Consider the following 10,420-nt stretch of genomic DNA (forward strand, 5'->3'; position numbering starts at 1 on the left):
TACACAACTATTAGTGCTCTGCATGTAATAGCCAGATGGCTGGCGTTCGCTGAATGTTTCCCATGCATTGGGCCATCTCGGACAGTCATCCTCGCCGCTGGACACGGGACAGCCCCAACCCTCGGTCTCCCCAGCTGTAGCAGAAGAGGTTGGACATGATGACCTTCCAGCTCAATGTCTGGGGATCCCTGCATGTCAGTTTCCCCCTCTGCCACCTCCTCCAACCCCCACCATCTGCCTCACGGCTGGGGGTTTCACTGGCTTGCCCTTGTCCCCTGAAGAATTCTAGAGCCCCCCCAGCCCCTCCTTCCCCAGTCTTCCTGCTCTGTGTCCTCGGCACAGCCCACAGGAGCTGATTTTGCCAAGAGGAAGAGAGACCTCACTGTCAGTTCCCCAGAGTCCATCCATTTCCTGGCAAGCAACTGACACTTGTTTGGTTGTTAAAATCAAGCTTTCAATGTTCCTATATTGCTGGTGGGAATGTAAAATTGTGCAGCTGCTATGGAAAACAGTTTGAAAGTTCCTCAAAAAGCTAGACATATTATAGACTCATCGGATGATCTAGCAATTCTGCTCTTAAGTGTGTGTATATATACTCAAAGGAATTGCAAGCAGGGACTTGAACTGATGCTTGTAAATCAATATTCATAGCAATTCTTCTTCTTCTCTCTTTTTTTTTTTTTTTTTTGAGACAGAGTCTCACTCTGTTGCTCAGGCTAGAGTGTAGCGGCATTAGCCTCGCTCACAGCAACCTCAAACTCAAGCAATCCTCCTGCCTCAGCCTCCCAGAGTGCTAGGATTACGGGCGTGAGCCACCGCACCCGGCCATAGCAATTCTTATATATATATATATATATATATATTTTTTTTTTTTTTTAATTTTGTTTAAAGAAAAAAAGCACAGTTGGGAATTTTTTCTTTTCTTTTTCTTTCTTTCTTTCTTTTCTTTTTTTTTTTTTTTGTTGAGATAGAGTCTCACTCTGTTGCCCAGGCTAGAGTGCTGTGGCGTCAGCCTAGCTCACAGCAACCTCAAACTCCTGGGCTCAAGTGATCCTCCTGCCTCAGCCCCCCAGGTAGCTGGGACTACAGCCACCACACCCAGCTTGCTTTTCTCTTTAAGGACCCAACTTTTAAGGTTGAGCTCCCCATCCCTGCCTCCGGGTTCAGCCACCACTTCTTTAGGCGGTTTGCCTCCTCCTGCTGGCCACTAAGAGAACAATCTAAACTAGGAAGAAAAATAGTTGGTCAATTGCTAAACATCGACCTCAAAAAAAAAGACAAATTTCGACATGCATATGGGTGGTGAAAAAATGCTTCACACTGCTCAAAAGGGTTTCACAGGGAAAAGGAAGTCTCCCTCTTCCCCCAGTCCCCACACACCCTCCTCATGAGTCCTTTCAGGGATATTTCACCCGTGCAGGCGAGAGCATGCCAGACACACTGTTCCGTGCCTTGGTTTTATTCTCTTAATATTGTAGCTTAGAAATTGTTCCATGTCAGTAAAACCCTTTTCTCTATAATGGCTGGGATGTATTCTACCTTCAGCATTTTCAGCCAGTCCCCTACTGGCGGATGCTTAGGTTGTTTCTAATCTTTGGTTCTCCCTCTCCTCCTCTTCCTCCTCCTCCTTTTAAACCACAGGCTGGAGTGCAGTGGCGAGATCATAGCCCACTGCAGCCTCAAACTCCTAGGCTCAAGCAATCCGCCCTCCTCACCCGGGTGCTAATCTTTGGCCTTTACAAACAAAATCCAATGACCACCCTTGAATGTGGTCCCTTGCAAAAGCGGGTCATGATTTCTGGGAATAACTCAGCACTGATTTTGCACATACACTATCACTTTAACCAAACGGCAGCTCCTGAAGAAGATATTAAGATCTCCATTTGACAGAACAAACCAAGACTCCAAGAAGTTAGGTAGCTCACCTGTTTGCCCAAGAAATAAGAACCCGAGGGCAGGGTTGGAAGCCCATCAGCACCTTTGTGCGAATTAGAAAAAGACACAACCCCACCCCAGGGTGAGGGGCTTGGCAGATGGGCGTGGGCTAGATTTCAGGACCTGCTTGAACTTGGCCAGGTGCTATGTGCAGTGTACAACCTGCCCAATCCTTCACAGTGGCCTCGTGGGGCTCCTGCGTTATCACCTGACGGTGAATTGTGTGTTCAGGTCTAGGAGATCGGGGAGAAAGCGACGAATATGAATGAGATAAGGACCAAGTGTTTGCTTTCATTCATTCCATTCAATCGACCACCATCTGCTGAGTCACAGCTGTGAGCAGGGCCCAGGGATACACTGAGAAGCAAGTAAACAGGGCCCCTGACCTAACCCGACTAACATCCCAGAAGAAAAATAGACCCACAGCAAAAGGCAGCCCAAAGGGAAAGGTGTTTCATGGAGACAGAGGAGAGGACCACAGACTGGGAGGCAAGTGACAAAGTTCTGGGGCAACACTGGTTCCGAGACTTTGGGCAAGTTTCTGCTCCACTCTGGGCCCAAGTTAGACTTGAACCAGCACTTTCTCGCAACTGCAGGCTGCAAAACAGAACAGAACAGAAAATGTCAGTGTGCCTGTCATGTAGTAAGGGCATTGCCGCATGAGACTTGATTTATGCTGACATATGTATATATGTGCGTGGGTCTCAGTCAAAGGTGGATTTACCATGAAGCTAACAAAGCTTAAATTCCAGGGCTGCTCGCTTGTCTTAGGAAGGGCCCTAGCAATGTGTTCATGTGGTCTTACATTACGCAATTTGCAAAAGTAAGAGATTTAGGCTGGGTATGGTGGGCCATGCCTGTAATCCCAGAAATTTGGGAGGCTGAGGTGGGAGGATCACTTGACGCCAGGAGTGCCAGACCAGCCTGGACAACAAAGCAAGACTCCATCTCTGCCAAAAAAAAAGGAAAGGAAGAAAAGTAAGAGATTTAAATCACAGTCAGTTAGAGCTGCTGCTGTCTCTTTCCACTGACTTGCTCTCTGTCACACTTCCCCTTGTGAAGGGGATACTGGGGTGGCCATAAGAATTTTTGAGAGCCAACTAACAAGAGGCTGAGTTGGATGTACATTTAGTTGGAATTCAGTGAGTTATGGTTATAAGCTTCTCAGTCACTTCTGTGAATAGTTAGCGTGATTGCTAGCAGTCTAGCAATCCTAGTATAAGAATGGCTTCCAGAAATATTCCTGCCGTCTGACTCACCCGGTATCCTGGCAGAGAGGTGTAGGGAGGGACAGGGGTCACAATATGACCACAAAATACATTCTAGACACCTGTCACAGGAAGAATGCAGTCAGTGGAGGAGAAACAAGGTCTGCATTGTATGGAACCAGAAGCTAGACTGTGGAAAATTCTTCCAATTATCAGAGGTGTTAAATTAGAAATGGAAGATTCAGTTCCCGTTGATACATAGTTACAGCAGAACTCCACGCTTACTGGGAATATGGTTAATAACACAGCATATATGGTTACAAACGCACCACACAAGATTGTATTTTTTGTTAGAAATCATATGCAATGGAATTTGTCGGACTCCTCTGTTGTAGAGCGCAAACCTGCAGCAGTACTGCAAACAGCGAATGTTTTACATACCATGTTTTACACATGACACATGGAGCTGTGTCTCAGCACATGACACATTACCAATAACAGATTATGAAGCTGAGAAAAACTTTCCCAAAATAAAAAAGTAAAAAACATTTTTAACCATGCCACGAGGCTGACTTGTCTTTCTCTTTATAGAAAATGTAAGAAAATCATTGCTATATCACAAGCCGATAGCCCGAAATTGTAGAAAAAAATGTAGTTTCATGGCATGTCAGTACTTAACTTAAAATATTTTATTGTTCTGATTTAACGATTATGGTATTTGTCAGCTTTTTAAAGTTTTAATTTGTGAGAATTTATTTCTCTCTCTAAATAAACACATAATTTTGCATCAGTAATTTTATATTCTTTTTTTACGAGCTCCCCAAATTTCTTACAAATTTCAGGCTCCACAAAACCTGAGATCACTCAGTCCTGATGTAAAATGTATTTCTTACATTGGGTATCTGTCAAAAAATATTGAAAAGTTCTGGACTAAATAGATGATCTCAAAGATTCTCCAGAATTCTCTCTGTGGGAACTGCATTCTGTTCCCCCTCCCCCCAGCAGCTGACAGTATAACAGAAAGACAAGGAAGTCCTTTCTTGGAGCTCATCCAAGTCTTTCCTGCTGTCCTTGAAGTCCTTGTCCTGCAGGGAGGCAGGGAGACAAAGTGCCAGTGTGCAGAGTTGGGTTGGGGGGCAGGGACAGGTGAAGATAGGTGCTTTGAAGGTATATATTTTGGGGGAAGAGAAGGGAACAGGGTAGGACCAAAGCCCTAAAGCTAGAGAATGGAATTCAGGGCTTCTCCCAAGATAACAAGCGTAGTCACCATTTGGAGATTTCTTTTTTTTTTTTTTTTTTTTTTTTTGAGACAGAGTCTCACTCTGTTGTCCAGGCTAGAGTGAGTGCCATGGCGTCAGCCTAGCTCACAGCAACCTCAAACTCCTGGGCTCAAGCGATCCTCCTGTCTCAGCCTCCCGAGTAGCTGGGACTACAGGCATGCACCACCATGCCCGGCTAATTTTTTTTGTATATATTTTTAGCTGTCCATATAATTTCTTTCTATTTTTAGTAGAGATGGGGTCTCGCTCTTGCTCAGGCTGGTCTCGAACTCCTGAGCTCAAACGATCCGCCCACCTCGGCCTCCCAGAGAGCTAGGATTACAGGCGTGAGCCACCGCGCCCGGCCGAGATTTCTTTATTTATAATTTATCAGTGCCTACTGCATGCGAGATGACCTACATGTCACTTGTTTTTATTATTATTATTATTATTTTTGAGACAGGGTCTATCTCTGTCACCCAGGCTAGAGTGCAGTGGCACGATCATAGCTCCCTGCAGACTTGAACTCCTGGACTCAAGTGATCCTCCCGCCTCAGTTTCCCAAAGTGCTGGGAATTACAGGCATGGGCCACCACGACCAGCCTCTACGTGTTATTAACATGTCTAATCCTCCAGGAACCAAGGCTGGAGAGATGAAGTGACTTGCCTCATCCTTCCCTCCAGCCTGTCATGCTTCCCGGGTTCCTAAAAAATTTTACTTAACACAAACCATCTCCCTCCACCCACCCCTGGAGAGGAAATTCCTCCTCATTCTTCAGTTTCCAGCGCACAGGCAGCTCCTGTCTCTCACCCCTCAGGATAATTGGTCTGGCTCTCCTCCGCAGCACCTTGAATAAACACATACAGGGCTTGCCACAGCTCTGCGGGTTTACAGCTCGCTGGTTGGTGGCCTTCCTGGCACCACCCGATCTGAAATTATGTTGTTCATTGATGTGCATATCAGTTTAGTAGGATGTAAATTCTACCAGGGCGGTGCCTTGCCTCCCCCCCCCCCCCCGGCCCCCAACACACACCTGCCTCAGGACTTGGCACAACATGGGCCCTCAATAATTATTTGTTTTCATGTCTGACCTCTACCTCAAAGTTAAGCTATAACTTTAAGTCTCAGAGCGCAGGGATGAAGGGCAACCATCTGCCCCGCAGCCAATCAATGGGGCAATATTTGCATACTGCCTTCCCATTGGTGAAATCCGGGGTCTCTAGTTTCCTTCTTGCCCGTGAGGTGAGAGTCAGTATCGGCCTCTGTTTACACCCTTGTCATTCATATCTTCCTACCGGATGAAAAGGGATGCGAGTGCGGGAAAGGGGGTCACTCGAACTCTTCACTCTCCAGATCCTGTGTCCCTGACCTGAATTGGTACACAATTCAGCCACCAGCAAATGCCACCCCACCTGTTACATCTGAGCACCCAGAGTTGGGAAAGGCTGATGTTATGAAAAGCTGGGGCAGAGGAGGCCAGGACCAGGGTCCCACTAGGCTGCAGAGACCACCATCCACACTATGTAGTCAGACCTTGTGGTGAGTCTGTGTCACCCTAGACAGCTCATCTAAGATCCAAGGTCCTTGGGGAGCCAGGGCAGGGCTTGGGAGCAGCTGGGGAGACGGAGCACCAGGCAAGGCTCTCTAACTTTGGGTGGCACATTCCTGGGCCACACCTCCAAGAGTCTTTTGAGAGGATTCTTCTGGTTTTTGGTTTTTTTTGAGACAGGGTCTTGCTCTGTTGTCCAGGCTAGAGTGCAGTGGTGGCATTATAGCTCACTGCAACCTCCCACTCCTGGCCTCAAGCAATCTTCCTGCCTCAGCCTTCCAGAATGGTAGGATTACAGGCCGTGAGCCACCACTGAGCCTACATTCTTAACTAGCTCCCCAGGGGATTCTGACACAGGTGGTCACCTCAGGGAAAACCAGGAGGGTAGACCCAGCAGCATCTTGGAAATCAAGCAGAACTTGGTCCCAGCTCCCCACATGTGGCCTCAGGAAAGGTTTTCTGTAACCTGTGGCCCTCAATTTCCTCCTCTGTAACATGGGGAGTCATACTACCTCAGAGGACTGATGTGGTATATATGAGAAAGTCATGGCTCATAGCAGAGGAGTCGATAAATGGCAGCAAATGATCTCTGTTATGAAATCAGAGCAAAGGCAGTGAAATGAACTGTCACAGGGAGATTCTCACCTACCCCCCCCCCCCAGCTCCCCAGGACATGGAAAAGGCCAATGAACAAGCCTATTATTTCTCTAGTGGCCAACCCACCCACCCAAGAAATGGCTCAGTTTCCTTTGGAGAAAATCTTATTTTTGTTGTCCCATTATTTCAGGCAATCCAGATTTTCTGGGAAAGGTATAATTGCAAACAACCAATTATATCATTTTCTGTAACACAGGCATTTATATTTGCACTGAATTTATATTTCCTTCCATCTAAAGTCATTCTTTTCCATAAAGATAATTTATTAAATGTACAAGGAAACAGAGTTGAATTTTAATATTTTGTGAGCCTTTTATTGTGTAAATTCATAAACTATGGCAATGATCTTGCTTACATCATGTGGCCTAATTCTGATTCAGAAAATATGAGCCCTCTTCCTGTCCCCTGCACACCTACATAAGGACTTGAAGGCATACGATTCATGGGCTCTCCCATCTTTCTGCCGTCTGCTCTCTCCTCAGTCAGCAGCGGCACCTGGAACCCTGGTTCCTGGGTCAAGTGTGGACTTTGTATACAGAGACTCAAGCTTGAGTTCGGATTCTGCTTCTGGTCTTTGTAGCTGTGTGATCTCAGGACCTTTGCACTCTCTACTTGGACACCCTTTTGGTTTCTTTTTAGCCTAAATGTCAACTCCGCAAAAAGGCCTGCATAGGCCACTTTCCAAACGTCCTCCACTCTCATATTAGCCCATTTGGGTTCCTTGGTATTAATAATGATCTCAATGTGTTTTGTTTGCCTTTGTGTTTTCCATCCTTTGAAAGCAGGGACTTAGGAGAGCTCTTGTGATGGAGGCTTGTGGGGACCCTGGCCAACCCCATCCTCACTCAGGGCCTCAGATTTCTCATCTGTAAAACTGGAAGAATAATACTCAACTCTGAGGTCCGTGTCAAGATTAAAGGGGACAATGACAACGATGGTCCTCTGAGCCCCCACCCTCAGAGATATGTCTGGAAGGGACATGTGAGCCAGGATCTGGCTGGGCTCACAGGGCTGGAGTTGGAGCCACACCTCAGCTTGTTCCCTGGACCTTCTACAATTCCTCCCAAGAAAGGGCTGCATGCCTTCTCCATCTCTCTCCTCCAAGTTTTGAGGGAGCCCATCTCCCCGGGTCCTCTTTCCTTGTCACCATCCCATCCTCACCAGCATTTCCAATGTTGGTGGGGTTTTCCCGGGGAGGGGCTGAGTTGGTAAACCCTTGGAGGTCAGCATGAGTTGATTATAGCTGCTTCAAGCTTTACTTGTCCCTCCCAGGGGCTCCCAAAGTCTCTCAGAGCAACACATTTGCAAACGGTGGGGAATGAGTGGGAACAGCTGCCAGAGGCCAAATTCCTGCATTTCTAGCTTCCAAAGTTGGGCCTCCTTCCTTTCACTCTCCTCCCCTTCTTCACTACCTTCAGATGCCTCCTACAACACCGCCTACCCTGACCCCCCAGTTTGGGACAGGCATTACCCGCATAGTCACAGCTCCTGACTGTCCCTCACCAAGCCTTGCTCCCCAGAACTCTCTGGGGGGACAGCCTAGAGCCTTTGTTACTAGCATAGCCTGGCTCACCCCTCCCCGAGCCCAACTTGGGGTACACTGTTGGGCACATTCGTTAATTTATTCAATGCTTATTTATTTAGCCTGGGCCAGAGTGCAGTGGCATCATTGTAGCTCACTGCAACCTCAAACTCCTGGGCTCAAGTGATCTTCCTGCCTCAACCTCCCAAGTAGCTGGGACTACAGGTGCATGCCACAGCACCTACCTAATTTTTCTATTTTTTGGAGAGATGGGGTCTCACTGTGTCACTCAGGCATCAATGCATATTTATTGAAGGACCATTATGTGCCAGTTACTGCTTTAAGGGCTTGGGGATATTATCAGTGATCTAAATAAATAAGATTCCTTGCCCTCCTGGAGCTCACACTCTGATGGGAGAGAGAGACAAAAAATGCTATGAAGAAAGGAAATATATAGAGGAGATAAGCGCTAAGGAGAAAAGTTCAGCAGAGAAGGTGGGTAGGGAGTTTGTGTCAGGGAATTCACTTTGCAGACATACTTTCACTGAATCCTCACAATCCTGTTTCATGTTTCAGATGAGAAGCCTGAGATCTAGAGAGGCTAAGTAACTTGCCCAAGAGCATACAGTTTAGAAAGCAGTGAAGTCAGAATTTGCACCCAAGTCAAATTTATACTGTCTTAAAAAGTGACTCCTCACACAATGGATATGCTCCTAAATCAATACAGTAAATGCGGTGTGCGTTTTATTTCAGTAACAATTCATTTCAATAATACAAGAAACAAACAAAAAAACCTATAAGTACATATTATGTTTTTTTTTATCGTGGAATTGCAATAAACATACATATCATTTTCCTATATCATCTTAACGGCCTGCTGGAGAGAATTTAGAAAAGCGTCCAGGTCTGTGGAATAGTTGAGTTTATGGGGAAAACTGACCCAGCACAACCACCCCCACATCTCCCGATGAGGTCACCGCGGTACTCCAAGGTGAAAGGCAGTCACTAGCCAAGGCGACAGCTGAGCAGAACCGGATTCGCCAGATTCCCTGGGCTCAGACGCGCTTTAACCCTCTCAGACCCGGGGCTGCAGGAGAGGGCGCCACGGGTCGGTTCCCCCTCGCGCCGCCAGGGGACGACGGAGTGCAATGGACCTAGAGCAGCCTGGAACTGGGGCTCCACCTGAGCATGACGTCATCAGGCGGTCAGGGTGGGAAAGGCAGGTGAGGGAGGTCTTTGATGGAGGGAGAAACCGCAGGAGAAAAGGCGCCGAACTTAGGAATTCTGTTCATTCTGTCCTTCCGATTTCAGTCTGGCCCCCACCGCTATCTTCTTCCCACTCTTGTCGCCTGGACTTCCCTAAAACAAAAGCCAGTCCGTCGCGACACTGCCAACATTGCGCACAGAAAAGAAGCTAAACACGGGACCTGCGTGATCCTGCCCAGCCGAATTCCAGGCCATCTTCCGCGAACACCCGGTGGGAGCCCTACTGAAATACTTTCAATTCCCTGAACTCATCTTACTCTTTCTCTCTGAATGTCTTTTCGCATCAGCTCTACATGGAGAACTCCGACTGTCTTCCAGCCAGATCCAGTATCACTTTCCCTGTGAAACCTCCCCCGAAAAGACCACCCCCGCACCCTTCCCAGTGTGCGGTGTGGTCACGGTGTTGCCACTACCCCGTGGGCTTCCCGTCACGTGTAATAAATGTCTAGCCGTGTCCTTCTCCTCCAGAGCCCATCACAGAACAAAACAAATGAGAAAAGTTTATTTCACGTTTGTAGGGTGAACGCAGGAGACAGCGCAGAGCTCAGGCTCCGCCCCCGCGCGGCCTCAGGCCGCCTCACTACCTGGCTCACGGATTTGTTGTTAAGGAGTAAATGGATTAATGCATAAAGAGTGCTTAGAACAATGTCTGGTACGCACTTAACAAATTTTTTGTTCCTTTGGGGTTTGTTTGTTTGTTTTTTGAGACGGAGTCTCACTCTGTTGCCCGGACTAGAGTGCCATGGCGTCAGCCTAGCTCACAGCAACCTCAAACTCCTGGGCTCAAGCAATCCTCCTGTCTCAGCCTCCCAAGTAGCTGGGACTACAGGCATGCACCACCATGCCCGGCTAACTTTTTCTATATATATTTTTAGCTGTCCATATAATTTCTTTCAATTTTTAGTAAAGACAGGGGTCTCGCTCTTGCTCAGGCTGGTCTCGAACTCCTGAGCTCAAACAATCCGCCCGCCACGGCCTCCCAGAGTGCTAGGATTACAGGCGTGAGCCACCGCGCCTAGCCTG

This window comes from Eulemur rufifrons, chromosome 16 (assembly GCF_041146395.1).
Source record: "Eulemur rufifrons isolate Redbay chromosome 16, OSU_ERuf_1, whole genome shotgun sequence".
NCBI classification, from domain to species: domain Eukaryota; kingdom Metazoa; phylum Chordata; class Mammalia; order Primates; family Lemuridae; genus Eulemur; species Eulemur rufifrons.